The sequence below is a fragment of the Arachis ipaensis genome, chromosome B7 (assembly GCF_059453495.1).
Source record: "Arachis ipaensis isolate K30076 ecotype BB chromosome B7, ASM5945349v1, whole genome shotgun sequence".
Classification (NCBI taxonomy): domain Eukaryota; kingdom Viridiplantae; phylum Streptophyta; class Magnoliopsida; order Fabales; family Fabaceae; genus Arachis; species Arachis ipaensis.
The window spans coordinates 48,829,734-48,841,005 of NC_142442.1; the positions used below are offsets into that span (position 1 = coordinate 48,829,734).

The 11,272-nt window shown below is 38.8% G+C and overlaps 1 non-coding gene across 1 annotated transcript; it reads right to left on the minus strand.

Annotated features, from left to right (window-relative positions):
* Positions 1-9,415: 9,415 nt before the first annotated feature.
* On the minus strand, positions 9,416-9,523 carry LOC148551089 (small nucleolar RNA R71). The gene has a single exon (XR_015892854.1). It is a non-coding gene; the product is annotated as a small nucleolar RNA R71 (small nucleolar RNA).
* Between the last annotated feature and the right edge of the window lie 1,749 nt (positions 9,524-11,272).

Sequence of the window (11,272 nt, forward strand, 5' to 3'; positions counted from 1 at the left end):
GGACGTGAGTCCCCGTGAGAAAAGCCTCATGGGACATCCTCTAGACAGAAAGGAGTTTCCCTTGAGGAACCAAAGGAATCTGAGGCTCATACAGAGACCATAGAGATTCCATTGAACTTCCTTCTGCCATTCATGAGCTCTGATGAATATTCTTCCTCTGAAGAGGATGAAGACATCACTGAAGAGCAAGTTGCTAAGTATCTAGGAGCAATCATGAAGCTGAATGCCATGTTGTTTGGTAATGAGACTTGGGAGAATGAACCCCCCTTGCTCACCAATGAACTGAGTGCATTAATGAGGCAGACATTCCCTCAGAAGAAACCTGATCATGGAAAATTCTTCATACCTTGTACCATAGGCACCATGACCTTTGAGAAGGCTCTGTGTGACCTGGGGTCAGGGATAAACCTCATGCCAATCTCTGTAATGGAGAAATTGGGAATCTTTGAGGTACAAACTGCAAGAATCTCACTAGAGATGGCAGACAAATCAATGAAACAGGCTTATGGACTAGTAGAGGACGTGCTAGTGAAGGTTGAAGGCCTTTACATCCATGCTGATTTCAAAATCCTAGACACTGGAAAGGATGAGGATGAATCCATCATCCTTGGCAGACCCTTCCTAACCACAGCAAAAGCTGTGATTGATGTTGACAGAGGAGAGTTGGTCCTTCAGTTGAATGAGGACTACCTTGTATTCAAGACTCAAGGTTCTCCTTCTATAACCATGGAGAGGAAGCATGAAAAGCTTCTCTCAATACAGAGTCAAACAAAACCCCACATTCAAACTCTAAGTTTGGTGTTGGGAGGCCACAACCAAACTCTAAGTTTGGTGTTGAGAGGCCCTAACCCTGCTCTGATTATCTGTGAGACTCCATGAGAGCTCACTGTCAAGCTATTGACATTAAAGAAGCGCTTGTTGGGAGGCAACCCAATGTTATTTAATTATATCTATTTATTTTTTATTGCTATTTTATATTTTCTTTAGGTTAATGATCATGTGAAATCACAAAAATAACTGAAAAATAAAAAATAGAATAAAAAATAGCATTAAAAATAGCACACCCTAGAGGATAAGCTTACTGGCGTTTAAACGCCAGTAAGAAGCATCAGACTGGCGTTTAACGCCAGAAAGAAGCATCAAGCTGGCGTTTAACACCAGAAACAGGCACCAGACTGGCATTTAACGCCAGAACAGAGCATCAAGTTGGCGTTTAATGCCAAGAAAGGGAGAAAAGCTGGCATTAAACGCCAGAAACAAGCAGCAGTCTGGCGTTAAACGCCAGGATTGCACTCTAAGGGCGTTTACACACCTAAATGGAGCAGGGATGATAAGTCCTTGACCCCTCAGGATCTGTGGACCCCACAGGATCCCCACCTACCCCACATCTCTCTCTCTCTCTCTCCCATCTTCTCATTCTCATAACACTCTTTCCCAAATACCCTTCACCAATCACCTCCATCACCCTTACCCATCACCTCTTCACCACTCACATCCATCCACTCTTCCCTAAAAACCCCACCTACCTCCAAATTCAAAATCATTTCCCTCCCAAACCCAACCCTAATACACAAAACCTAACCTTTCCCCCACCCCTATATAAACCCCTCACTACTCCTTCATTTTCACACATTACAACCACTACTTCTACCCCTTGGCCGAACCACATATCTCCCTCCATCTCCTCCATTTTCTTCTTCTTCTACTACTTTCTTTCTTCATTTGCTCGAGGACGAGCAAACATTTTAAGTTTGGTGTGGTAAAAGCATTGCTTTTTGTTTTTTCATAACCATGAATGGCACCTAAGGCCAGAGAAACCTCGAGAAAGAGGAAAGGGAAGGCAATTGCCTCTACCTCTGAGTCATGGGAGATGGAAAGATTCATCTCAAAGGTCCATCAAGACCACTTCTATGAAGTTGTGGCAAAGAAAAAGGTGATCCCTGAGGTCCCTTTTAAGCTCAAAAAGGGCGAATATCCAGAGATCCAATAAGAGATTAGAAGAAGAGGATGGGAAGTTCTCTCCAATCCTATTCAACAAGTCAGAATCTTAATGGTTCAAGAGTTTTATGCAAATGCATGGATCACTAGGAACCATGATCAAAGTATGAACCAAACCCAAAGAATTGGCTTACAATGGTTCGGGGAAAATACTTAGATTTCAGTACGAAAAATGTAAGGTTGGCGTTCAACTTGCCAATGATGCAAGAAAATGCACGCTCCTACACTAGAAGGGTCAACTTTGATCAAAGGTTGGACCAAGTCCTCATGGACATATGTGTGGAAGGAGCTCAATAAAAAAGAGACTCAAGAGGCAACCCGGTTCAATTGAGAAGACCGGACTTTAAGCCTGTGGCTAGAGGATGGTTGGAGTTCATCCAACGCTCTATCATTCCTACTAGCAACTGATCCGAAATAACTGTGGATCGGGCTATCATGATCCATAGTATCATGATTGGGGAGGAAGTAGAAGTTCATGAGATTATACCTCAAGAACTCTACAAGGTGGCTGACAAGTCCTCCACTTTGGCAAGGTTAGCCTTTCCTCACCTTGTTTGTCACATCTGCAACTCGGCTGGGATTGACATAGAAGGAGACATCCTCATTGAAGAGGACAATCCCATCACTAAAAAAGAGGATGGAGCAAACAACAGAGTCCACTCATGGACCTCAACAAGAGCATGAGGAAATTTCTCATCAAGAAATCCCTGAGATGCCTCAAGGGATGCACTTTCCTCCATAAAACTATTGGGAGCAAATTAACACATCCCTAGGAGAATTAAGTTCCAACATGGGACAACTAAGGGTGGAGCACCAAGAGTACTCCATCATTCCCCATGAAATTAGAGAAGATCAAAGAGCTATGAGGGAGGAGCAACAAAGGCAAGGAAGAGACATAGAGGAGCTCAAGAGCACCATTGGTTCTTCAAGAGGAAGAAGACGCCACCCTCACTAAGGTGGACCCATTCCTTAATCTCCTTGTCTATTTATTTTTTTCTATTTTTGTTCTTTATGCTTTATGTTTTATTTATGTTTGTGTCTTTACTACATGATCATTAGTGTCTAGTAACTATGCCTTAAAGCTATAAGTGTCCTATGAATCCATCACCTCTCTTAAATGAAAAATGTTCTAAAAACAAAAGAACAAGAAGTACATGAATTTTGAATTCATTCTTGAGATTAGCTTAATTATTTTGATGTGGTGACAATACTTTTTGTTTTCTGAATGAATGCTTGAACAGTGCATATTTTTGAATTTGTTGTTTATGAATGTTAAAATTGTTGGCTCTTGAAAGAATGATGAAAAGGAGAAATGTTATTGATAATCTGAAAAATCATAAAATTGATTCTTGAAGCAAGAAAAAGCAGTGAAGAACAAGGCTTGCAAAAAAAAATGGCGAAAATAAAAGAAAGAAAAAGAAAAAGCAAGCAGAAAAAGCCAAGAGCTCTTTAAACCAAAAGGTAAGAGCAAAAAGCCAGTAACCCTTTAAACCAAAAGGCAAGGGTAAAAAGGATCCAAGGCTTTGAGCATCAGTGGATAGGAGGGCCCAAAGGAATAAAATCCTGGCCTAAGCGGCTAAACTAAGCTGTCCCTAACCATGTGCTTATGGCGTGAAGGTGTCAAGTGAAAAGCTTGAGACTGAGCGGTTAAAGTCGTGATCCAAAGAAAAAAAAAAGCAAAAAAAAGAGTGAGCTAAAGAACTCTGGACACCTCTAATTGGGGACTTTAGCAAAGCTACGTCACAATCTGAAAATGTTCACCCAGTTATGTATCTGTGGCATTTATGTATCCGGTGGTAATACTGGAAAACAAAGTGCTTAGGGCCACGGCCAAGACTCATAAAGTAGCTGTGTTCAAGAATCAACATACTAAACTAGGAGAATCAATAACACTATCTAAATTCTGAGTTCCTATAGATGCCAATCATTCTGAACTTCAAAGGATAAAGTGAGATGCCAAAACTGTTCAGAGGCAAAAAGCTACTAGTCCCGCTCATCTAATTGGAGCTAAGTTTCATTGATATTTTGGAATTTATAGTATATTCTCTTCTTTTTATCCTATTTGATTTTCAGTTGCTTGGGGACAAGCAACAATTTAAGTTTGGTGTTGTGATGAGCGGATAATTTATATGCTTTTTGGCATTGTTTTTAGGTAGTTTTCAGTATGTTTTAGTTAATTTTTAGTATATTTTTATTAGTTTTTATTCAAAATTCACATTTTTGGACTTTACTATGAGTTTGTGTGTTTTTCTATGATTTCAGGTATTTTCTGGCTGAAATTGAGGGACTTGAGCAAAAATCTAATTCAGAGGCTGAAAAAGGACTGCAGATGCTGTTGGATTTTGACCGTCCTGCACTCGAAATGGATTTTCTGCAGCTACAGAAACCCAATTGGTGCGCTCTCAATTGCGTTGGAAAGTAGACATCCTGGACTTTCCAGAAATATATAATAGTCCATACTTTGTCCGAGTTTTGACAACGCAAACTGGCGTTCAAACACCAACTTCCTGCCCTATTCTGAAGTTAAACCCCAGAAACAGGTTACAAACCAGAGTTAAACGCCAGAAACAGGCTGCAACCTGGCGTTTAACTCCAATAGAATTCTCTACACGTATAAAGCTCAATGCTCAGCCCAAGCACACACCAAGTGGGCGTGGAAGTGGATTTCTGCATCATTTACTTATCTTTGTAAACCCTAGTAACTAGTTTAGTATAAATAGGACATTTTTTACTATTGTATTTACAACTTCGGATCATCTTTAGATCATTTTTGAGACTATCTTTGTATCACTTTTGATCTCTTGATCACGTTTAGGGGGCTGGCCATTCGGCCATGCCTGGACCATTATCACTTATATATTTTCAACGGTGGAGTTTCTACACACCATAGATTAAGGTGTGGAGCTCTGTTGTTCTTCATGAATTAATGCAAAGTACTATTGTTTTTCTATTCAACTCAAGCCTATTTCTTCTCTAAGATATTCGTTCGCACACAAGAATATGATGAATGTGATGATTATGTGACACTCATCACCATTCTCACCTATGAACGTGTGCCTGACAACCACTTCTGTTCTACATGCAAACAAGCTTGAATGTGTATCTCTTGGGTTTCTAATCCAAGATTAAAACCTTCGTGGTATAAGCTAGAATTATTGGCGGCCATTCTTGAGATTCGAAAAGTCTAAACCTTGTCTGTGGTATTCCGAGTAGGATCTGGGATGGGATGACTGTAACGAGCTTCAAACTCGCAAGTGTTGGGCGTAGTGACAGATGCAAAAGGATCAATAGATCCTATTCCAACAAGATCGAGAACCAACAGCTAATTAGCCGTGCGATGACATCACATTCGGACCATTTTTACTGAGAGGACGGACGGTAGCTGATGAGCGGATAATTTATACGCTTTTTGGCATTGTTTTTAGTATGTTTTTAGTAGAATCTAGTTACTTTTAGGGATGTTTTTATTAGTTTTTATGATAAATTCACATTTCTGGACTTTACTATGAGTTTGTGTATTTTTCTATGATTTCAGGTATTTTCTGGCTGAAATTGAGGGACTTGAGCAAAAATCAGATTCAGAGATTGAAGAAGGACTGCTGATGCTGTTGGATTCTGACCTCCCTACACTCAAAGTGGATTTTATGGAGCTACAGAACTCAAAATGGTGCGCTTTCAATTGCGTTGGAAAGTAGACATACAGGGCTTTCCAGCAATATATAACAGTCCATACTTTGGCCGAGTTTAGATGACGTAAAAGGGCGTTGAACACCAGTTCTATGCTGCTGTCTGGAGTTAAAGGCCAAGGACACGTCACAAACCAGAGTTGAACGCCAGAAATACGTTACAACCTTGCGTTCAACTCCAGAAAGAACCTCTGCACGTGTAACATTCAAGCTCAGCCCAAGCACACACCAAGTGGGCCCCGGAGGTGGATTTATGCATCAATTACTTATTTCTGTAAACCCTAGTAACTAGTTTAGTATAAATAGGACTTTTTACTATTGTATTTGGCATCTTGGGACGTCTGGTTCTTAGATCAGAGGGGCTGGCCATTCGGCCATGCCTGGAACCTTTCACTTATGTATTTTTAACGGTAGAGTTTCTACACTCCATAGATTAAGGTGTGGAGCTCTGCTGTTCCTCATGAATTAATGCAAAGTACTACTGTTTCTCTATTCAATTCAACTCATTCCGCTTCTAAGATATTCATTCGCACTTCAACATGAATGTGATGAACGTGACAATCATCATCATTCCCTATGAACGCGTGCCTGACAACCACTTCCGCTACCTTCGATTGAATGATTATCTCTTGGATCTCTTAATCAGAATCTTCGTGGTGTAAGCTAGATTGATGGCGGCATTCATGAGAATCCGGAAAGTCTAAACCTTGTCTGTGGTATTCCGAGTAGGATTCTGGGATTGAATGACTGTGATGAACTTCAAACTCGCGAGTGCTGGGCGTAGTGACAGACGCAAAAGGAGGGTGAATCCAATTCCAGTATGATCGAGAACCTCAGATGATTAGCCGTGCTGTGACAGAGCATTTGGACCATTTTCACAAGAGGATGGGATGCAGCCATTGACAACGGCAATGCCTCCAGACGATTAGCCATGCAGTGACAGCGCATCGGACCATTTTCCAGAGAGGATCAAAAGTAGCCATTGCCAATGGTGATGTCCTTACATAAAGCCATCCATAGAAAGGAGTAAGACTGATTCGATGAAGACAGCAGGAAAGCAGAGGTTTAGAGGAACAAAAGCATCTCTATGCGTTTATCTGAAATTCTCACCAAGGATTTACATAAGTATTTCTATCCTTATTTTATTATTTATTTTCGAAAACTCTATAACTATTTTATATCCGCCTGACTGAGATTTACAAGATGACCATAGCTTGCTTCATACCAACAATCTCCGTGTGATCGACCCTTACTCGCGTAAGGTTTATTACTTGGATGACCCAGTGCACTTGCTGGTTAGTTGTGCGAAGTTGTGATAAAAAGTTGAGATTACAATTGAGCGTACCATGTTGATGGCGCCATTGATGATCACAATTTCGTGCACCAAGTTTTTGGCGCCGTTGCCGGGGATTGTTCGAGTTTGGACAACTGACGGTTCATCTTGTTGCTCAGATTAGGTAATTTTCTTTTTGTTTTATTCTCAAAATTTTTCAAAAATCTCTCATCTGTTTTCGAAAAAAAAAATTGTTTTCAAAAATATATTTCTCTTCAGAATTTTTAAGAATGAATTCTAGTGTTTCATGAAGCATGTTGAAGCCTGGCTGGCTGTAAAGCCATGTCTAAATTCTTTTAGACTGAGGCCTCCACATGTCAGGGAATTGCTTATATCTTCTAAAGCTTGGCTGGCTATTAAGCCATGCCTAACCCTCAGATTGGAGCTTTAGACTAAGAATTGAAGATTCCTGGAATTCATATTAAAAATTTTGGAATCCTTATTTTTTTCTTTTTGACATAATTTTCGAAAAAACCAAAAAAAAAATTAGAAAATCATAAAAATCAAAAAAATATTTTGTGTTTCTTGTTCGAGTCTTGAGTCAGATTTTAAGTTTGGTGTCAATTGCATGTTCATCTTGCATTTTTCGAAAAACTCATGCATTCATAGTGTTCTTCATGATCTTCAAGTTGTTCTTGGTAAGTCTTCTTGTTTGATCTTGCTGTTTTCTTGTTTTGTGTCTTTTCTTGTTTTTCATATGCATTCTTGCATCCATAGAGTCTAAGCATCAAAGATTTCTAAGTTTGGTGTCTTGCATGTTTTCTTTGCATTAAAAATTTTTCAAAAATATGTTCTTGATGTTCATCATGATCTTCATAGTGTTCTTGGTGTTCATCTTGACATTCATAGCATTCTTGCATGCATTCATTGTTTTGATCCAAAATTTTCATGCATTGCATCATTTTCATGTTTCTCTCTCTCATCATTAAAAATTTAAAAATAAAAAAAATATCTTTCCTTTTTTCTCTCATAAATTTCGAAAATTTGGATTGACTTTTTCAAAAAATTTTAAAATCTAGTTGTTTCTTATGAGTCAAATCAAATTTTCAATTTACAAATCTTATCTTTTTCAAAAATCAAATCTTTTTCATTTTTCTTAGTTATTTTCGAAAATTATAAAAATATTTTTCAAAAATCTTTTTCTTAATTTTATCTCATAATTTTCGAAAATAACATCATCAATTAATGTTTTGATTCAAAAATTTCAAGTTTGTTACTTACTTGTTAAGAAAGATTCAAACTTTAAGTTCTAGAATCATATCTTGTGATTTCTTGTGAATCAAGTCATTAATTGTGATTTTAAAAATCAAATCTTTTTTAAAAACTAACTTCAATCATATCTTTTCAAAAATATCTTCTTATCATATCTTTTTCAAAAATTTGATTTTAAAACATCTTTTCAAACTTCTTATCTTCTTATCTTTTCAAAATTGATTTTCAAATTTGTTTCAACTAACTAACTAACTTTTTGTTTGTTTCTTATCTTTTTCAAAACTACCTAACTAACCCTCTCTCTCTAATTTTCGAAAATATCTCCCTCTTTTTCAAAATTTATTCTTAATTAACTAATTATTTTAATTTCTGATTTTTATTTTCGAAAATTACTAACCTTTTTCAAAAAACATTTTCGAAAATCACTAACTCTTTTTCAAAAATTATTTTCAAAATTCTCCCTCTCTCATCTTATTCTATTATCTACTAACATCTCCTCATCTCAAATCACTGCTCCTATCCTTACCCTTGTGTTTGGATTCTTCATTCTTCTTCACCCCTATTCCTTTTCTTCTTCTACTAACAATAAGGAACCTCTTTACTGTGACATAGAGGATTCCTCTTCTCTTCTTGTTCTCTTCTCTTTCTTATGAGCAGGAACAAGGAAAAAGGCATTCTTGTTGAAGCTGATCCAGAACCTGAAAGGACTCTGAAGAGGAAACTAAGAGAAGCTAAATTACAACAATCCAGAGACAATCTTATTGAAAATTTCGAACAAGTAAAGGAGATGGCAGCCGAACCCAACAACAATAATGCAAGGAGAATGCTTGGTGACTTTACTGCACCTAATTCCAATTTACATGGAAGAAGCATCTCCATCCCTACCATTGGAGCAAACAATTTTGAGCTTAAACCTCAATTAGTTTCTCTGATGCAGCAAAACTGCAAGTTTCATGGACTTCCATCTGAAGATCCTTTTCAGTTCTTAACTGAATTCTTGCAGATCTGTGATACTATTAAGACTAATAGAGTAGATCCTAAAGTCTGCAGGCTCATGCTTTTCCCTTTTGCTGTAAGAGACAGAGCTAGAGTATGGTTGGACTCTCAACCCAAAGGTAGCCTGAACTCTTGGGATAAGCTGGTCAAGGCTTTCTTAGCCAAGTTCTTTCCTCCTCAAAAGCTTAGTAAGCTTAGAGTGGATGTCCAAACCTTCAGACAGAAGGAAGGTGAATCCCTCTATGAAGCTTGGGAGAGATATAAAGAACTGACCAAAAAGTGTCCTTCTGACATGCTTTCAGAATGGACCATCCTGGATATATTCTATGATGGTCTGTCTGAATTAGCTAAGATGTCATTGGATACTTCTGCAGGTGGATCCATTCACCTAAAGAAAACGCCTACAGAAGCTCAAGAACTCATTGACATGGTTGCTAACAACCAGTTCATGTACATTTCTGAAAGGAATCCTGTGAGTAATGGGACGCCTATGAAGAAGGGAGTTCTTGAAATTGATACTCTGAATGCCATATTGGCTCAGAACAAAATATTGACTCAACAAGTCAATATGATTTCTCAGAGTCTGAATGGAATGCAAGCTGCATCCAATAGTACTCAAGAGGCATCTTCTGAAGAAGAAGCTTATGATCCTGAGAACCCTGCAATAGCAGAGGTAAATTACATGGGTGAACCATATGGAAACACCTATAATCCATCATAGAGAAATCATCCAAATCTCTCATGGAAGGATCAAAAGCCTCAACCAGGCTTTAATAATGGTGGAAGAAATAGGTTCAACAATAGTAAACCTTTTCCATCATCCACTCAGCAACAGACAGAGAACTCTAAACAAAACACCTCTAATTTAGCAAACTTAGTCTCTGATCTATCTAAGGCCACTGTAAGTTTCATGAATGAAACAAGGTCCTCCATTAGAAATTTGGAGGCACAAGTGGGCCAGCTGAGTAAAAGTATCACTGAAATCCCTCCTAGTACTCTCCCAAGCAATACAGAAGAGAATCCAAAAGGAGAGTGCAAGGCCATTGAATTAATTACCATGGCCAAACCTGTAAGGGAGGTTGAGGACGTGAATCCCAAGGAGGAAGACCTCCTGGGACATCCAGTGATCAATAAGGAGTCTCCCTCTGAGGAACCAAAGGAATCTGAGACTCATCTAGAGACCATAGAGATTCTATTGAACCTCCTTATGCCATTCATGAGTTCTGATGAGTATTCTTCTTCTGAAGAGAATGAGGATGTCACTGAAGAACAAGTTGCCAAGTTCCTTGGTGCAATCATGAAGCTGAATGCCAATTTATTTGGTAATGAGACTTGGGGAGATGAACCTCCCCTGTTCACCAATGAACTAAATGCATTGGATCAACTGAGATTGCCTCAGAAGAAATAGGATCCTGGAAAGTTCATAATACCTTGTAGCATAGGCACCATGATCTTTGAAAAGGCTCTGTGTGACCTTGGTTCAGGAATAAACCTCATGCCCCTCTCTGTAATAGAGAAACTGAGAATCTATGGGGTGCAAGCTGCTAAAATCTCATTAGAGATGGCAGACAATTCAAGAAAACAGGCTTATGGACAAGTAGAGGATGTGTTAGTAAAGGTTGAAGGCCTTTACATCCCTGCTGATTTCATAGTCCTGGATACTGGGAAGAATGATGATGAATCTATCATCCTTGGAAGACCCTTCCTAGCCACAGCAAGAGCTGTGATTGATGTTGACAGAGGTAAACTAGTCCTTCAATGGAATGAGGACTCCCTTGTGTTTAAAACTCAAGGATCTCCCTCTGCAACCATGGAGAGGAAGCATGAAAAGCTTCTCTCAAAACAGAGTCAACCAGAGCCCCCACAGTCAAACTCTAAGTTTGGTGTTGGGAGGTCACAACCAAACTCTAAGTTTGGTGTTGAACTCCCATATCCAAACTCTAAGTTTGGTGTTGGGAAGTCTTAACAATGCTCTGAACATCTGTGAGGCTCCATGAGAGCCCACTGTCAAGCTATTGACGTTAAAGAAGCGCTTGTTGGGAGGTAA